Below are 19,748 nucleotides of genomic sequence, written 5' to 3'. Positions count from 1 at the left end.
AGGTCAGGCTTCCAGACTGGGCAGACAATTGTGACCTCAATCAGGGAGCTTATACTCCAAGAGGCCAAACTCGTGGGCTTCGTTGAAGTTACTACATAAGCTGCACACCACTTCTCTCGCCTAAATCAGACGAGGGTGAATAAAGGGAAAATTCTGTCCCTAGATTCCTATTAAAAACATCAAAGATATTTTTCTCACCATGTCCCATGAGTTCCACATTCCAACCATAGTCTCAGTGGAGAAATTTCTCACTATTATTCTATTTGGATTTATCAGTCATTAACTTGTATTGATGCCCCTTGGTTCCAATTATTTCACAATTGGAAATGTTCTCTTTACATCTACTCTTTCCAACTGATTCATCATTTTAAAAACCTTGATCAGGTGCTCTAAATCTTATAGAAACACAATTCCAGATATACTTAGCAGGGAAACAGCATTTGTGGAACGAGAAATGAAAGGAGCACTTCAGATCTGTGACCTTTGGTCAGAACTGGAGCATGTTACAGATGTGACAGGCTTTAACAAAGCACAGAGACAGAAAAGGAAGAAAGGGCAAAAGTGAGGGTCTGCTGTGTAATTAATTAAACTGAAAAAAAGGATAACAGTTATAGGCGAAATGAATGATAATGGGAAGAGAAAACACATGTTTAGTGGAGTTATAACTGAATTATCGAAATCATTAGCAGAATCTGCTAGCTGATAATAGGAACTGTAGTTATAATTAAAATAGGGCAGCACAGTGGCAGAGTGGTTAGCACTACTGCTTCTCAGCGCTAGGGACCTGGGTTCAATTCCCAGCTTGGGTCACTGTATGGAGTTTGCATGTTCTCCCCCGTGTACTGTGTGGAATTCCTCTGGGTGTTTCAGTTTTGCCCCACAGTCTGAAAGACATGCTGGTTATGTGCATTAGCCATGCTAAATTCTCCCTCATTGTACCCAAACAGGTACTGGAGTGTGGCGACTAGGGGATTTTCACAGAAGTTTCATTGCAGTGTTGATGTAAGCTACTTGTAACCCTAATAAATAAACTTTAAAATTGTTGAACTCTGTGTTGAATCCAGAAGGCTGTAAGATCATAGGATACATCATGTCTATGTCAGCTCATAATCCCATTCTCTGCCCTGCAATTCTTTTCTGTTCTGATAATGATCTAATCCCCTTTTGAAAGCCAAGATTAAGTTCACCTCCATCATCCTCGTAGGCAAAACTTTCAAGATCCCAACTACCCACTGCATAAAAATGTTTTGCTTCATCTCACCTTTGGTTCTTTTTGTAATTCACTTAAATTGGTGCTGTCTGCTTCCTAGCCCTTACCAATGGGAGTTTCTCAAAGAACAAAGAACAGCCCAGCACGGGAAACAAGCCCTTCGGCCCAACGAGCCCACGCCGCCATCTTAACAAAGCATTTTCCTACACCTACCTTGACCCGTGTGTATGCGTATGGTACCCCTATTGTAACCAGATTCAGGGGAGAATAGTTTAGGGAAAGGTTCTTCTCCCTTTCTATTACATCGAGATCCAAGATTTTGAGTATCTCTACCAAAATTCCTTTCTTTCAGGACAACAGACCCAGTTTCTCAATCTAATCACATCAGTGAAGCCCCTCATCCCTGGAAGAATTATTGTAAATCTTTTCTGCATCCTCTCTACCAGCTTTTGCAAGAGCAGTGCCCATAAAAATTATTCACCGTACTCCAGCTGAGACTGAGAGTGGTTTATAAAGACTCAGCTTTACTGAGGGTGAAATGTTGCCTTGCTGTGGTACTCTTTCCTTATATATAAAGTCCAAAATTTCATCCACCTTATTAACTACTTTCTCAAACTGAACTACCACCTTCAATGATTTTTGCACACATACCTTCTGTCCCTCTGATCCTGTGTCCCTTTCACAGTTGTACCATTTATTATATATTCTTCCTCCCAAGATGTGTTGCTTCACACTTATATGTATTTAATTCAATCTGCCATGTGCCCACCCATTGCACCAGCCTGTCTATGTCTTCTTGAAGTCTATCACTACTGTCTTGATAGTTCATGATACTTCCAAATTTTGTCATCTGAAAAATTTTAAATTGTTCCTTGCACACGCAAGTCTAGGTCATTAATATAGAACAAGAAAAGTAGTGGTCATTCTGCAAATCTAGAGACAAATGTTCACTGCGACTCTGATATACTTACACAGTCAACTCTGTTTCCATGTTGCCACTCTCCCTTTTATTCTATTGGATTTAACTTTGCTGGCCTACTAGCCATGGGGTTCTTTATCAAATATCTTTTTGGAGATCCAGATACACACTGGGCAGCACGGTGGCACAGTGGTTAACACTACAATCTCACAGCGCCAGGGACCTGCGTTCAATTCCCAGGCTTGGGCCACAGTCCGTGTGGAGACTGCACATTTGCCCTGTGTCTGCATGGGTTTCCTCCAGGTGCTTTGGCTTCCTCCCACAATCCAAAGGATGCACTGGTTAGGTGCATTGGCCATACTAAATTTTCCCTCAAACTGTGGTGTCGAGGGGATTTTCACAGAAACTTTATTGCAGTGTTAATGTAAGCCTACTTGTGACACTAATAAATAAACTTAAAATTTAAACATTGATTGACCCACCCTAACCTTCTCTGTTCATCAAAGAAATCGGTCATGTTCGTTAAAGGCATTAGTGTTTAACAAATCTATGCTGGCGTTCCTTAATTAACACATGTTTATTTCAGTGAATGTTAATTTTGTACTGGATTATTGTTTCCAAAATTTTTCCCAATAGCAAGGTCAAACTGACTGGCCTTTAGTTGTTGGGCTTATCCTTGCAGTATTTTTTAAAAACAAGAGTTGTAATTCTCCCATCCTTTAGCACTGCCTCCATATTCAAGGAGGCTTGGAAGATTATAAAGTGCAAGGCAATTAATTTTATAGTTACAAACAAAATGCATTTGTGTGTTTATGATCCTTCCATACCAATAACCATGGTAAGTCAACTCATTATAGTAATCTATCATGGTGAATTTAATATTCTTTGCATTATGATTAAAATTCTAATTCTATTTCAGCTAAAAGTACAGAGCAAATGAAATCCACTTTAACATTCATTATCTCCCAGCGTGCAATAATTCTGCACAAAAGAAATCAAGCAAAATCTACCGCCATATATGAAGCTGCTTTATTGAATTCTGCTCAATTGCAGTTTAGATATCAAAAGCAAATCCGTTGTCACAGTACTTTTGTTTGCTAGCTCTCTTCCATTTCTGTTTATCTAACTATTGTAGTGTATACAGGTTATTAATCTGGTAACATTTGAAATTAGTTACAAATAAATTAGCTGCAGCTACCAAAAATATACAAGCTGACTTTATGCTTACTCCATTGTAAAAATTGGAAACAAAATTTCAAAAGTATGTTTGAGAGTTCACAGCTGTGATAAAATCATGGAATGCCTACAGTGCAGAAGGAGGCCATTTGGCCCATTAAGCCTGCACTGACAACATTCTCAAACAGGCTCTATCGTATTTACACTGTTAATTCCCCTGACACTGAGGGACAATTTAGCATGGCCAATCCACTTAATATGCGCATCTTTGGACTATGGGAGGAAACCTACGCAGACACGGAGACAACATGCAAACTGCACATAGGAAAACAGAATGTAGTCATAACAACAATAGGACTAAGAGAATAGCGAAATAAAGTGGCAGATGAAGAGCAAGGCAGCGAACGTGCAGATCTAGAGAAATAATGAAAAATAAGTTATAGGAATGGCTCAATGGAATGTAATAAGAATTCTCACAATACCAAGTTAAAGTCCTGGTGTTGTGAGACTTCTTATTGTGTTTACCCCAGTCCAACGCCAGCATCTCCACATCAATGGAATGTGAGCATATGCTACAAAAACAATGGGAATTAAAATGACAGAAAAAATATAAAAAGAAGGCAGAAATGCTTCACGAGAAAGTAGATAACATATTTCAGCAAACAGTCAACATCTAATAGAGGATAAAGAAATCGGCAAAGAAAATCGGAAAGAAGAAAAATCTATTTTGAAGAATGGAGTTTGAGAATGAAAATAATTGGTTTTAAGTGCAACTGTAGTCCAGTTAGATAGCTTATTTTCTCCACAATGACTATCTTTAGTCATCTTGCAATTTGAAGGTTATTCTTTCTATATATCAGGATACTCTTGGGGCTGAAGGTGCATTTATTTTAATACATTTATTCAGAAACATTCAACAGTTCTCCTCCACCTCTCACTAGTTCAACTAATTTGTGTTAAATTAAAATTATTTCAAGCTTTTTTACCTTTTTAACCATCCCTGTCCAGAGTTCATTCTATATTCAGGACACCCTGATATATCCAATGTTACTCTTCACTCATTTGATCCTGAGTCTTGCTTCCTCGGTTCAACTTGAATCTTGGTTTACCTTCTTCTGTAAATCTGCTGCGACAGATAACTCTGTAAAAATGTGGCCTTCTCATCCTGAAAAGATGACATTTACAATCTTTCCTCATAACTCAAATCCCCATCACTCAACTTCAGCCCTGCAATTCTTCATCACACTCTTTCTAATACTTGAATATTTTAATTCCTGGCCATAAGAACGGGATACAGTATTTGATAGAAGTGCATTTTAATGTGATCACCATTACATCTGAATTGTACCTTACTGATGCATATGAAACACTTGCCATCTTGTTTTGAATTCTGCTCATTTATTACTGCCAGATGCTGTGATAGAGTGCAGCACCTGAAAGATTATCCAAGGGATACCAATGCCCCCTGCTGGATTTAGAGGCCCAAGCACTTTTTTTGTTTGAACAGAGTTAGGCAACTTGCATTTACACAAAGTTTATTACTATAGCTCACCAATGCCTCTACTTCCTCAGGAGGCCAGGGAAACTTGGCATGTCCGCTATGACTCTCAGCAACTTTTACAGACGCACCATAGAAAGCATTCTTTCTGGTTGTATTCAGCTTGGTATGGCACCTGTTCTGTCCAACACTCAAGAAACTATCAAGAGTCGTGAGGAAAGTCCAGTCCGTCACACAAACAAACCTCCCATCCATTGACTCTGTCTACACTTCTAGCTGTCTCAGAAAAGTAGCCAGCATAATTAAGAACCCTATGCATTCAAGACATACACTTTTCCATCATTTTCCATCAAGAAAAAGATACAAATGTCAGAGGTCACATACCAACCGACTCAAGAATAGCTTCTTCTCTACTGCCATCAGACTTTTAAACAGACCTACCTCATATTAAGTTAATCTTTCTCTACACCCTAGTTATGACTGTAACACTATATTCTGCACCGTCTCCTTTCTTTCTCCCCAAGTACAGTACTTTTCACTGAATGTGTCAATAATATGTCAAATCAAATCAAAGTAGGCTTACATTAACGCTGCAATGAAGTTATTGTGAAAATCACCTATCCGCCACATTCCGACGCCTGTTCAAGTACACTGAGGGAGAATTTAGTACAGCCAATGCATCTAACCAGCACATCTTTTGGACTGTGGGACAACACCAGAGGACACATATGCACACACAGGAAGAATGTGTAGACTCTATACAGACAGTGACCCAGTCTGGGAATACAAACTCGGGTCCCTGGTGCTGTGAGGCAGCAGTGCTAACCATTGTGTTACCATACAGCCCAAACATTATTCAGGTGAAGAAATGTCTCACAGTGCTTCATCGAAGCGTAATCAGACATAATACAAAGAGAGCTTTCATGGATCATTTAAGCATGGGCCAAAGGTAGGTCTTAAAGCAGACCTTAATCGACAAGGGAGGTGCTGAGATGGAGAAGTATCAGGAAAAAAGTTCAGAGCTTAATGTCTTGGTTGGTTAACAATGACAGAGTGAAGAAGTAGGGGATACATAAGAGGCAAAACTTAAAATTTGTGCTGAAGGAGCTTCAGGCACAGAATTTTATATTTGAGGTGACACAACAAGGAAAAAAATTAGCAGCTGGCACAGCTGGGGAAGGTTTATCTTTCTCCCAGTGCAGGGATCACTGAGTCAGCAGTTCACAGTAAATATCTGAATCTGTTTAAAATATCCAACTCCTGTTTCTTTTCCTTAAAACTGATGGAGGAAAATCACACAGCTTTGTTTGTATTCTAATCCACCAAATATTCCCTTTTTTAATGCACTTTAACAACCAACTGGATCTGAGCAGAATTTGGAAAATCTTCCTTGTATCTGCATATCTTGACATACGTACCAGTAATTGTCACAGCTTACTCAACAGTTGCAGCGAAGTGGCATTTGTCATTTCTAACAAGAACTGGTCAGTTTACATTATAGGGCAGCACTGCCAGTGATTGAAAAGGTCATCACTGCTTTCAACTGTAGTGACTGTGATTCATTCTTAAATATCACAGTCATATTGGCTGATGTGTTGCCCCTGTGCGTATCAAATGAGTGATTAAAATGTTGTCTGCAAAGCCAGCACATTACTTCCCTGAATAGCAAGACATGACTACACGATATCGCTACACTGCTACATGTCCAAAGAACATATGGGCACTGATGATGATGATGATGATAGGTGCCCAATCTGTAGTCTATCTTTGCTGTCATTAAATAACCATGTCAAAGATTTGATGTGTAAAGTCATTGGCAGATAAAAGTATTGCACGTTTTCAATTATAAATTGCTGCATAAATGTATACCTCAAGCACTATCATGCATAACAGGAAGGTTTCAAGATTTGTGAGTAGCAAATGTGATGTGAACTATTGGGCTATCCATCTGTTACATGCACCATTGAATAGTTTTACCTGGCCAGGTTTCCTCTTCTCCTACATCTGCTCCCGGATCCTACATGTACTGTAAACAGCATTGAATCTGGTGTGATCACTTTTGGTAATTGTAATTTTGTGGGCTTTGCATCTTGGAATGCCAAACAAAGAAAAGCCATGCCATACGTGTATTATACATCAGCATAACCCATTCATTGGTCATCATACAGAATCTGAGTTGGGTCATTTGCCAAGAGACTAGAGAGACAACATTTGGGTTGATTTGCTAGATCCTCTCCTAAAAAGCCAACAGATACTTGAATGATCTGGACCAAGTTGAATTCTCTGTATTTCCCACAAATGGGGCGGGATTTCCAGGTCCTGAGTCAGTATTGAGAGTTCTTGGTGAACCCACATCAATGTTTAATGTGTTAGTTAGTTAATAGCAGGGAGCAGGTTTCCTGTCCAGTTGAGGAGGTTGGGGTGGGGTTTAAGCTAGAGGACCAAGGGGAAGCCTTCCAGCATAGAAATATTGGCAGACCCATCAAGGCTGATTCAAGATGGAGGAAGAAGACGTCTCAACCTGGAGGCACCCTTTTAAAATGGCCACAGCTACCTGATTGGGAGAATCGGGGGGTCACTAACACCTCCATGGGATGGCCATCAGCCACATCGTCACCCAGAAGAATTGATGGGTGCAGTTGAGTGTCAGTCTCTTGCAGAATTAATTACGGCTCTCCCCAATCCCACTACGAGGCCACCTTGACCCCTGCCATGTTTCAGTCCAATGTTCCAGACCCACATGCTGGCTGGAAGCCACAATCAGAATGGAAAAGAGGCCTAATTGTCCTTTGTTGGCTATGCTCTGCTTGTGGGTCGGCAGCCTTTCCGACCACAGCCCAGCTTCTTTAAGGATAGCTCCGCGTTGGGATTGTGATGCTGAAATTACACAACAGCTGATCACATAAATATGTGGCCTGATTTGCCTCTGACCCCATCCCCAAAGTCGACTGAAGATCCTGCCCTAGTAAAGGGTAAAATACCACCAGCTAGCATTCAATGTCCACCTAAAAATGGTGGATATCCAAACACTAATTACTTTCTGTGCTAAAATGGCCTACTCTAGTAATGTGCATTCTCATTAGTTCCATGACATGGTGGCACAACAGTTAGTACTGCTGCCTCACAGTGCCAGGGACCCAGGATCGTTTCCCAGCTTGGGTCACTGTCTATGCAGAGTCTGCACGCTCTCCTCGTATCTGCATGGTTTTCCTCCGGGTGCTCTGGTTTCCTTCCACCGTCCGAAAGACGTACTGTTTAGGTGCATTGACAATGCTAAATTCTGCCTCAGCATACCCGACTGGTGCCGGAGTGTGGCAACTAGGGGATTTTCACAGTAACCTCATTGAAGTGTTAACATAAGCCTGTGCTTATTGATGGCACTAATAAATAAACTTTAAAACATGTAAATGGCTTGATTTTTCCATAGGAAGTTACAGTTCACTGTGAACTGAACAAGGGTGAATAACAATTACAAGTTCAACCGTTATGCCTCTTGAATTGGATGGCTGGAGGCAGAATTAGCTCTTTGTCAGATTGAGAGAAGCTTGTGACCAGTAAGCCATGGGCTACTCATCCACCTCAAACACATGGGATGGAGGTGGAGGGAGGGTTGGGGCAGCAGAAGAAACGATCTTATGTTTTCCAATGGTTACAGCAAAGCCTTTTTAATTATGCTGCTTGTGCCTTCTTTTCAGCTGGAATTATTTCTATTGTTCTACTAGACTTTGGATTCAGTTCTGTGCAATCCAAATCTGAAATATAAGTAACAATTCTTTCTTCAGTTCCTGTGATAAATAGAGCCCCAGTTGTAGTGAAATATCAATAATACATTTTGTTCCGAGTTTCATCCTAGCAGGTGTCATTTCAATGTTACTGACAGATACATTAAAGGGGAAAAGCACTAAAGGGGAAGCTAAACAGTACCATACTGACTGAAAGAATAAAACATGCTTGAGCATTGCCAAAATCATGCTACCAAAAGAGAAAATGCCGGAAAATCTCAGCAGATCCGGCAGCATCTGTAGAGAGAGAAAAGCTGACATTTCGAGTCCAGGTGACCCTTTGTCATTGCTGGGCTTTGACAAAGGGTCGTCTGGACCCGCAACATCAACTCTTATCACTCCCTACAGATGCTTCCAGACCTGCTGAGGTTTTCCAGCGTTCTCTCTTTTGGATTTAGATTCCAGAATCTGCAGTAATTTTTAGCTAAAATAATGCTATACTTTCTGCCACTGTAGTTTACTAGCCTAATGTCAAGCTGGCTGGATCTTTAAGAATGCCCGGTTGCACAGTGGTTATCACTGCTACCTCACAGCACCAGAGACCCGGATTCGATTCCCAACTTGAATCACTGTCTCTGTGGAGTCTGCATGTTCTCCCAGTATCTGCATGGATTTCTTCAGGTTCTCCGGTTTCCCCCCACAGTCCAAAGACACGCTGTTTAGGTGGATTGGCCATGCTAAATTCCTCCTCCGTGTACCCAAACAGGCACTAGAGTGTAGCATCTACGGTATTTTCACAGTAACTTCATTGCAGAGTGAATGTAAGCCTACTTGTGACTCATAAGTAAACTAAACTCATATGCCATAACATAGTACAATTAAGTATAATTCAAAGATTTTCCTTTGATACAGAATATGTTCAACAAAGCTAACAAGACTAAGCATGTACTATTACTGCAGATTTTCACCATTCTGGCTGCAAGCCTTCTGATCACCGGGGGAGGACAACCCTGCTTACCAGTAGTATTAATTTTCCATTGCCAGCCTGCACAGCCAGGCTGAGAGCTCAGCACAGCACACCTGGAGTTAGATAACAGATACCTTCAGAATCAGTCCAAAAGATGTGTGGGTTAGGTTGATTGGCCATGCTAAATTAACCCTTGTGTCAGGGGGATTAGCAGGGTAAATATGTGGGATTATGCAAATAAGGCCTAGGTGGGTTCATGGTCAGTGTAGTCTCAATGGGCCAAATGGCCTCCTTCTGTACTGTAGGGATTCTTGAATTAGAGAACAAGATCCTCTCACATGGTGGCATTCCTAGCTCCAGAGACACAGTTGGTTTTAAATGTTTCTCTGCAAAGTAGCTTTATAATTCAACTGATTAAAATTAAGATTTGAACTTTATCAATTCAAAATTTTGTGACAAAAATATACCAACCCATCCAACCCGTGGGCTCTTCAGGCAAACATTTTCTAATGAGATGAAGGTCCCAGTCTTCAGGCAAGGATTGACCTTGAGACATTAGTTCAAAAAGTCTTGCACCCAATTAATCCATTGGTTACCAAAGCAAAAGCCATTTCATTCTGAATAAAGTTTAAAACTGCTGCTATTATTCTTTATTAACTCCAAGGGAACTCTAAGCCTAGAGCTACACACAATATATTACAGCTCATCAAATTCAAAGTGGTCAGACTTGCTCATAATGCAATCAGTGGTAGAAATTCAGGATTTTTGAAAAGATAATGGCCAGGATTATCCCAAAACAAATTCTAAGCACCCATTCATGTGAAAACGGGAGTAACTCCTGCTGAATTGTTTTTGCGGGATTTTCAGATTGAATCTCCCATACCCTGTGCAACACAAAGTGCCCTTGCAAGATTCCCTCTGAAAAGGGGATTAAGGGTTATGGGGAGAAAGCAGGAAAGTGGAACTGAGCCACTTCAGATCAGTCATGATCTTATTGAATGGCGGGGCAGGCTCGAAGGGCTAGATGGCCTACTCCTGCTCCTATTTCTTATGTTCTTATGTTCTTAAAATCTATAGCTGGGTCTTCCCCACTGTAGAGGCTGGCAGCATAGCATTGATATGGAGGTGCCAGCGTTGGACTGGGGTAAACATAAGAACATAAGAAATAGGAGCAGGAGTAGGCCATCCAGCCCTTCGAGCCTGCCCTGCCATTCAATAAGATCATGGCTGATCTGTCGCTGCTCAGTTCCACTTTCCGGTAAAAAAACACAGTAAGAAGTCTCACAACACCAGGTTAAAGTCCAACAAGTGTATTTGATAGTAAATCCACTAGCTTTCGGGGTTTGCCCTTTCGTCAGGTGAGGAACTTGACAGCCACTTGATCCCCATTAAAAGAGTAAATCCCACTGGAGGGAACCACTCCTGGAGGGAGGGGGAGACGCTAGCAGGCCTGGAGACTTTAGTCCCAAGCCTGCTAATAGCATGAAAATAGCAATTTAAATATTGAATTTGTGGTGAAGCTGCTGATCTCAAAATCTTGGGCTGGGAAGGTCACAAGGCCTGAGAGCCCAGTGGGGAGCCTGCAAAATGGCCCTCACTGATGTCTTCCCATATATATGTAGATCTGGAGTCACATATAGGCCAGACTAGTTAAGGATGGAATATATGTTTCCCTAAGGACTTTAGTGAACCAGATGGGTTTTTTTATGACAATCGACAATGTTTTTATAATCACAATCATTGACACTAGCTTTACACTTGCAGATATATTAATTGAATTCAAATTCCACCAGCTGCCACAGTAGAATTTGAACCCATATCCCCAGATCATAAAATTTTAAAGTTTATTTATTAGTGTCACAGTAGGCTTTCATTAACACTGCAATGAAGTTACTGTGAAAATCCCCTAGTCACCACACTTCAACACCTGTTCAAGAACACTGAGGGAGAATTTAACACAACCAATGCACCTAACTAGTACATCTTTCGGACTGTGAAAAAAACCAGAGCACCCGGGAAAAAAACACACACAGTGATGGGGAGAATGTGCAGATTCTACACAGGCCACGACCCAAGCCGGGAATTGGACTGAGGCCCCTGGTGCTATGAGGCAGCAGTGCTAACCACTGTGCCACCATGCCACCCTGGGCCTTTTGATTACTAGTCCAATGACATCCCCACTATCTTCCCCAAAAGCTTGAAAGTAATGTGAACAAATCGAATATACAGTAGATTACATTAATTACAGATAAGTGCAATGTGCAGTCCTGAAGAGGTGGAAAAAAAATTGCAACCATGCACTCCATGAATGATGTTGAAATAATTAAGAATGAAGTGTCACAGACTATTTATAATTAATTTGGAGGAAAATGTAACTGGTTTGATTAATAAGTTTGCACACGACACAAATCGGTGGATTTGCAGATAGCAATGAGGACATCAGAGACAGCAGGATACAAATCAGTTGGAGATTTGGGCAGATAGAGTTTAATCCGGACAAATATGAGGTAATGCATTTTGGGAGGTCGAATACAGATAGGAAATATACTGTAAATGACAGAGCCCTTAAGAGTACTGATAGGCAAAGAGACTTGGGGTGTACAGCTACACAGGTCACAAAGTGGCAATGCAGGTGGACAAAAAATAGTCAAAAAGGCATATGGCATGCTTGCCTTCATCGGCTGGGGCATTGAGTTGAAAAATTGGCAAGTCATACTGCAACTTTATAGAACCTTAGTTAGGCCACATTTGGAATATAGTGTTCAATTCTGGTCATCACACTACTAGAAGGATGTGGAGGCTTTGGAGAGGGTGCAGAAAAGATTTACCAGGATGTTGCCTGGTATGGAGGGCATTAGCTATGAGGAGAGGTTGGAGAAACTTGGTTTGTTCTCACTGGAGTAATGGAGGTTGAGTGGAAACCTGATAGAAGTCTACAAGATTATGAGAGGCATGGATAGAGTGGATAGTTAGGAGCTTTTTCCCAGGTGGAAAGGTCAATTACTAGGGGCATAGGTTTAAGGTGGGAGGAGCAAGGTTTAAAGGTGTATGAGGCAAATGTTCTACACAGAGAGTAGTGGGTGCCTGAAACTCGTTGCCGGGGGAGGTAGTGGATGCGGGTACAGTAGTGACTTTTAAGGGGCATCTTGACAGATACATGAATAGGATGGGGACAGAGGAATATGGCCCCCAGAAGAGTAAAGGGTTTTAGTTTAATCGGGCAGCATGATTGATGCAGGCTTGGAGGGCCTTCTTTGTTCTTTGTTTTTTGTTGAAGCAGAGAAACCTGCAATTCTTTTTAGACTGTAAGTGTGTCAAAACAATGCAGAACAGAAGTTTTCAAAGCCAATAAAATATCAAACTACAAACTATGACAGTAGAATACTATTCAGAGCCTCAATTAGATGTACGATGCTCTACTCCGACAACATTAATACTACATTCAATTTTGGTCCCAAGGGAGGTAGTCAAGGATCTAGAAACAGTACAAAGGAGATCTATAGGCTTATAGGTACCTTTATATTTTACTGACTTCCTTTCAGCACAATTCACTCAAGCCAATGCAAACAATCAATTTCAAGTGCAAATTACATCCAAAGAATTTGTGATCTTTTGCACTAGTTTAAAAAAAAACACATCAGAGTTGCCCCGCCCACCAAACTGACACTCTCCCCATTTTGAACTTTTGTTATTTATGTCCATTTGCAAGTCTCTGAGGAAACTTTTAAAGTTAAAGCATTTTTTTAGGCATAAAAAAACTAACCGGTATGCTTCAAAAGCCATTTTTTCAATATACCACACAGAAGGCTGTAGGTCAACTTTCAAGGTCTCAAACAACCCTTCAAAAAATGGCAATCGACTGAAAGGCTGAGTATAAAATGTGAATGGCTGGTGTACTTGTAAGGAAAATATGAAAGAAAACATAACATCAGTAATTCAAATAAATTCATGACACGTTATGAAATGATTTAATTCTACAAGGATATGTTTAACCATAATCCAAAATATTTTAAAAACCATCAAATTCATTGCCTTCAACATTCAACCCAAAACATTCATTGAATTCATCCTGAGTCACTTTGGCTATCACATCATCACAAGGATTGCACCTAGGATTTCATCATTTTTAGTTCCAGAATCATCTCTCCACAACAAATCTCCAATCTATTGAATGGGATATTTGACATTTCTTGAACAATCATGTATTAATAGCATCCTGTGATAAGACCATAAGACATAGGAGCAGAATCAGGCCACTCGGCCCATTGAGTCTGCTCTACCATTCAATCATGGCTGATTTTTTTCTTATCCCCATTCTTCCGCCTTTTCCCCATAACCCCGATCCCCTTATTAATCAAGAACCTATCTATCTCTGTCTTAAAGACACTCAATGACCTGGCCTTCACAGCCTCCTGTGATAAAGAGTTCCACAGATTTGTCACTCATTTGACATTGAATCCATACACATCATCAACTGGAGAAGCATACATATATACACTCTTTGTGAAGGTTTCCCTTTGTCCACCATCCATCTATTCCCATTCTGAAAGAACATGATTCTTGAGTGGTTTGTTGAAAAACACAATCAAAGGTTGAATTGAAGACGTTGGACCCTCAGTAATATCTGTAATGAGACTGTTAATTTTTTTTTGCAGCCACAGGTTAACTAAGGTCTGAACATATTCAATATTATATATTCTTTGCATAGTCCATCAGGATATCGATCGGTCCCCAATTTCATTTCAACCAACCATTGATATCAACATGTACAAAGAAGTCCTGCAGGGAACTTACTTTTCAGCATGGTTTTATATTTGAAAATTAGGATAGGCTTTAAGTTTGTTCATTTGCCTACGCAGATATGTATCATCATGAATCTTGTATTCTCAAGTCCTGTGGTTTATACTAGAATTGTTTTCAAAACTTTCCACTCCATGTTTTGGTTATTGGACTTATCTCCGTTCATGTGTGTCATCCACATTGTCAACATGACAACATGCCACTGTCTGATGAAGAAAAACGTGGAAACTGGTAATTTTGACATCAAGGCCTTTTGATAGTCGAAGTGATCTTGGTCTTTTTCCACAACATGAGACATTTTCATTCCATAAACCAGCTACACAACTAGTTGTTGCTCAGAAATCTTTGCTGGCTCAAGTTTTGATTCGACCCACTTTAGTGTGTATATACGCAATGCATTTCTAGTGTGGATGTAAGCATTCTCACAATTTGAGGACACATTTCAATGCATGCTTCTCAAGTTCAGACAGTTGGCTGATCCCCAGTCACATGGGGCATTTAGTCTTGAGCATCTTCTTCAGGACACCTTCCTTTTTCTTCCACTCTCACACAAATACTTTGCTAACACAGAATTCCCTCACTTCAGCACAGTTATTCGATAAGTTAACAAATGTTATGACTTACAGCTTGAAACCAGCTTTAACTTCATTCTTTTATCCAGAGGACCCAGTTCTGTTCATGGTCTGCTGTGCTTGGACCGCTATGTTGGCATGCCTTAAAAACTACACAACTTCTTGGCTGTACAGCTTGTATTACCTGATCCCATGCACCAACTTACAAGGTGAGTGAAACATGCATTTTTGAGCTGGAGCATTGAGGCCAATGTCCATTACGAGTATAACACTTTGTTGTTAACAAACCATCATCTCAGAACGAGACTAAGTCTTGTGTTTTCAAATTTGCTGGAGAATGTAGAGGGCAGCTGAAGCAGTCAGAAGCCTGTGGGCGGGATGTGATAGCCCTCATCCCAAAACCGTACCTGAGATCAAAGGACCTTTCCATCATCCGCTCTGTTTCCCATGGTGGGCGGGAAGGTAAAATTTCGGCCTATAAGTCAACCAGATCATTTTTAGTGCATGAAACTGTGGCTGTGAGGGATTTTGGAAGTGGGTCAAATTGTATTCCTAGAATCATTGAATCCAAAACTGGACCCCTATCTTATTAAGTGGATGCTGAAGGAAAGATCATCCAGAAACACAAAGACAATTTGAGAGAGTGAGAGTTGCTCCAGTAGCTGGTACAGACATCAAGAATTATATTGGCAGTGGGAAATGTTGTCAAGTATCTAATCACTGAAGTACCTTGTCATCCTGTGGCAGGCACAACAGATGTCTCCACGGAAACGTAGAACTGAATTGCCTGTGCCTGAAGAGGTACCTGTCATTGTAGTTTTAGCTGACAGCAATCCTGAGGTAGCACCCCAGAAGAGGAATCATCACGCTATTCCACAAGGGTTTGGAAACACCCTGAAATATTTAATTTATAATTGACTAAATGCATGCACTAAATGTTTAATTATCTCAGACTCTGTAAATTGAATATTGACATTTCTGTAAAAGGACTTAGAGGGGAAGAGATGTGGTGATTGCCCCTTTAAGGATCAATCTGCAAAGTAAGATCACTTGACCTGGTGAACTAATCAGAGAGTGGGAAGGGGGAGGGCGGAAATCACATGGTGAGCTCAAATTTCTGTTCCAGAACATTGTTGGGAAGTTCACTGCATCCATGATGCTGTCAGCCTCTGTATAGCATTTACAAATGCTAAAAATAAATGAGTTTTTTTTCCTTTAACTGGTAAACAAGAGTTATTACAAAAAATTAATTTTGAAAGGATAAAGTTGACTCTAGGACAGATATAAATAAAACATGCGAGATGCATTTTTAAAAATTATGCTGTAATAAGCTGCTTCTAGATGGATGAACTAGAATGAAACAGATAGTATTGGCTATCCATAATTATCTTGTGATTTTGTGACCTAATTAGTTATTACACTTTGCAATCAGGACTCAAAATGAGTGCTTAATAGAAATCTCACTACCATTTCACACATTAATTTATCAATTAATTCAAAGGAAATCATATTGACATTAACAAATTAGTGCACTGGATTGCAAATACGTTCTTTACATATGCATTTTTTCAATTGATAGGTTTCCTGTTATTTTGACTGCGCAGCTATAAGTGACAATGAAATAGTAAATAAAAACAGAAAATGTTGGAACTACTCAACAGGTCAGGCAACATCTCTGGCACAAAACAGTTGATATTTTAGATTAATGATAATCTTTCAAATCTAAATGTCTTGTAATTAAGTGTACTTAATTACAATTTCAGCAAGTAACTCGCCTGCAGTCAAGTATTTCAGAATAAGTGTAAATAGCATCTGTTTTCCAGTAAATCCTGAACTAAATTAGGCAGACCAAGCCTGAACATACAGAGGATGAATAGGTTGGCATGGGATGCGGTGCATGTGCATAGTGTTGTAAAGATCAAGACATTCCCAGTTTAAATCTGAAAGGTTGCCAAAAAAACTGTTCAAAAAGAAATCAGAACAAATTCAGAAAACCTTTTGCTTGAATATAGAAAGAAAATAATATGCTTATACATCAGATAGATAAACACAGAGCCCTGTTCAGAAACACAAGCATAAAAAATTAGTGAAGACGAACAGGTTTTAATTTTTAAAAATTGAAATACATTTAATCTATACAAAGTTTTTTGTGTCCCAGCATTATGGTTTTGGCATAACATCTTTTACTTTTACCTTTTTAACTTTTACAGATGCACCACGGAAAGTAGTGTTTCAGGTTTTTTCACAGCTTGGTATGGCTCCTGTTCTGTCCAAGGTCGCAAGAAATTACAAAGGGTCGTGAAGGAAGCTCAGGCCATCATTTAAACTAGCTTCCCACTCATTGACTCTATATCTACACTTCCTGCTGCCTCAGAAAAGCAGCCAGTATAAAAGCATCCAGATGTATTCTCTTCCACCTTCTTCCATCGGGAAAAGGATACAAATGTCTGAAGACATGTACCAACTGACTAAAAGAACAGCTTCTTCCCTGCTGCCATCAGACTATTGAATGGACCTACCTTGCATAAAGTTGATCTTACGCCACACACTAGCTACAACTGTAACAATATATTCTGAACGCTCTCCTTTCTTTCTCTATGTACCGTATGCTTTGGCTAGAAAGCACACAAGAAACAATACTTTTCTGTATACTGTATACTGTATACTAATACATGTGACAATAATAAATCAAACCAAAATTCAAATCAAATTATCCAATTTATAGATAGAGCTCTTGGAACTAAGGGATCAAGGGATATAGGAAGAAAGCGGGGTGTGGGGAAAGCAAGATGTTGAATATGATCAGCCATGACCATAATGAATGGTAGAGTAGGCTCAAAGGACCAAATGGCCTACTCCTGCTTCTAATTTCTATGATTCTAAAAGCATGCATTAGCAAAAAGGCTGGCTATGTACAGGTATACATAGATTAAATAAAGATCAGTGATAAAGTTATGAAATTATGATTGTGAAGGTGCAATTGTTGGTAAAGCCCACTGTCCCAGAAGCTATGGGCATCAGACATGGGTGAGCTAATGGGGAGGTGAAAGGTTCATGACCATGCCCAAGCAATCAATTTGAAATCAGCCAATATAGCTTGAGTGGACTTCCTCCATTTCACTGCCAGGATATTGGGACACCAGTCTTCAGGCCAATCCTGATTGGCCTTTGAACTAAATAAATAGGCATTTCTTAACTCACATATTTATGACTACCAAGTCAAAAAAATCTTGAGTTCAAGAAAACAGGGAAATAAGATCCAGAGTGTTGTCATATAATCTAAGCAGCAAAATTTAATGATTTATTGAATGATATTTCAAACAATGAGCATTTATAAGGAGCAATAATTTGATTGAGAAATAACCCACCAGCATAGTGAAATTTAGATCAAAATCAATGATTTACTTTATTTAAGGATGAAATATTTCAAGTGAGAGAGCATTGTGTACTACTAATCTGATTCTCTGATTGATAGTCCAAGTAAGATACTTACAAGCAAATGCCATTGATTCATTGAATTACGATTACCTTTATCAATTTTAAAAACTGCTTTAATGGAAATTATTAAAATAGCGGAGTTTCCAGAAAAGACAGACTTCAATATAACAACTCAATCAGATGTCACATCATTTGAAAACCTGGCACTGGATCTTCCCCTCCTGCAGCTGTTCAGATCTGATTCATGAATGAGTAAAGAGAGGTCCACTGGATCAGAATTTCAAGCTCACCTCTCCATTCACGATCCAGGTCATCTTCCCTTACTCAGGAAACATGCCAGGTCACAAGTCTGCACAGATGCCCTGTGATGTTGGCATCGCCAGTATAAAAACCTAGGAGAAATTTGAATTTTATCCCCCAAGCTAATTTCACCATGAGGGAGGAATTTGGGAGTGTGAGGGGGATCACAACAAATAGGTCAGTCCATGAATCTTTGAGGAAGCCTGCAAGGAAATATCAGCAACATACTAACAGCTTAAAAGATATTGCCAATGCCCCCTCACATCCACCATTCTCCCTCATGTCCCAATGTCCCCATCCTGACTCCTCCTATTACTCCTATGCATTCTCCATATGCACTCTCCCGGTGTTGACAACGTACAAAACACAAGCCAATGGCAAACCAGGCAAGTTTTTGAAATACCCCTGAAATTAAGCAAAGAGGCTTTGAAAAGTTCCTTTGATAAATATTACTCATCTTACACCTTCTTCCCTCCTCATTCACGTACAATGTAAGCACGCCACTATACTTTCATTGGGTTGATCCATGATTCTGTTTGGCAAAGTGGTTTGGCTGGTGCCTTCTGCAGTACGGCTGACCAGGAAATTCTCCTATCTTCGCACCTATATCAGGCACATTGGAAGAACTTGACAACAGTGATTTGCAACCTAAATAACACGAGTGGCCCTTCATCATTTCAGTGGACCCCAAGATTGAAATCAGGCAGGTTCACTAACTATGACCCTTGAATAAGATTGAATATTTTACATAACGAGTATAGAAAAGGCTTAGTCATTCGTATGTTAATAGAATTGTCATCAACTTCAAATGGTAAAATCAAAGTAGTTACACTTTTATTGGATGTAAAGGGAACATATGGTTCTAGTCAATGTTGTGCATAATCAGCACGCATCTCATTTCACATGCCATAGTCTATCACTTCAATTACACTGGTAGAGAAAAAGCCATGATGTGGAGAAAGCTAAAAAAAGGTAAAGGGATAGAAACAAATGTGGCAACTGTATGTGGACATTAGTCAACAAAATATCTTACAGATGGCATTCAGAACCTAATGGGCCACATGTGGCCCTTGGGCTGATGACCAACCTGTTTCACCATGTTATTCACTCGCCTTTCATGGTCATAAAACCCTGAAGTTGGACATA

At 39.9% G+C, this 19,748-nt stretch overlaps 1 long non-coding RNA gene across 1 annotated transcript in view; it reads left to right on the top strand.

Moving 5' to 3' along the window:
• The window catches only part of LOC145351502 (uncharacterized), a 29,482-nt gene extending 11,994 nt beyond the window's left edge, over positions 1 to 17,488 (top strand). The window contains exons 2-3 of the long non-coding RNA XR_013888411.1: positions 14,954 to 15,073; positions 17,075 to 17,488. This is a non-coding gene — a long non-coding RNA (uncharacterized LOC145351502). The remainder of the gene's footprint in view (positions 1 to 14,953; positions 15,074 to 17,074) is intronic.
• The last annotated feature ends 2,260 nt before the right edge of the window (positions 17,489 to 19,748 follow it).

The sequence above is a fragment of the Carcharhinus amblyrhynchos genome, chromosome 13 (genome assembly GCF_965287045.1).
Source record: "Carcharhinus amblyrhynchos chromosome 13, sCarAmb.v2.hapA, whole genome shotgun sequence".
Lineage (NCBI taxonomy): Eukaryota > Metazoa > Chordata > Chondrichthyes > Carcharhiniformes > Carcharhinidae > Carcharhinus > Carcharhinus amblyrhynchos.
The sequence above is the reverse complement of the archived record's forward strand: the minus strand, read 5'-3'. Positions and strand labels throughout refer to the sequence as shown.